Below are 885 nucleotides of genomic sequence, written 5' to 3' on the forward strand. Positions count from 1 at the left end.
TAAACTCATAACTTTCTGAAGGACATTTCAATAAAGTCTCGGATTTTATAGGAGTTTCGGCAGCACCTCCCCTAAAACTTGGATTTCACCACACTTTCAGGATCCCAACCAAACCATTCCATAACCCTCTTTAACGGGTTCAAAACCAAATCAGTTCAAAATCAAGCTGAATCCAAAAGTGCATACCATTTTCATATTTCAAGAAAACCAATTCAAACTCAAATCAATTTCCAACGGATTAAACTCGATTCCAAAATTTTAGAAGAAATAACTTTAAAGAAACACTTCAAAAACAGTCCGTTTTACAAAACCACACAATAATCCAATCAAACAAGTATTTATATCCATCCAAGACAATCAAAGAATGCATAGGATTTATACAATCACTGAAATACATTTCTCACATAAATATCCATATATAGCAACTCCGAAATATAAAGTTTAGTTTTCTGAAAAAGACCCCTACCTCGACAAGCCGAACCCAAAACCCAAACATGTTAACGAAACCCTTTTCTCTTTGCATGCAAATCCGCGACAGCCGCAACCACAGCAACTTTAATCTCGGCACACAAGAACCGAAACTCAATCCTAAAGCATTAATGTTGCAAGGACCTTAGAAACATATAATAGAATAGCAACTATAGAGGTTCGAGACGAGAAACAGCTTACTGTACTTACGAAATAAGCAAGAAAACAGAATAGTGGCAGCTCCAGCGACAATGCAGCATCTTGACGTCGTATGCCACTGTCATAGAACTCAGCATGCAAGACCCATAACTCGATCCTATGACACCAAAACCTCATATCCTTAATAACTTAAAACAGACATACCGATTTCAAAGGTTCCAAAACGAGACGCTTACCCAGACAAGGAAGAGCGGCTCT

This window comes from Arachis ipaensis, chromosome B06, assembly GCF_000816755.2.
Source record: "Arachis ipaensis cultivar K30076 chromosome B06, Araip1.1, whole genome shotgun sequence".
NCBI classification, from domain to species: Eukaryota; Viridiplantae; Streptophyta; class Magnoliopsida; order Fabales; family Fabaceae; genus Arachis; species Arachis ipaensis.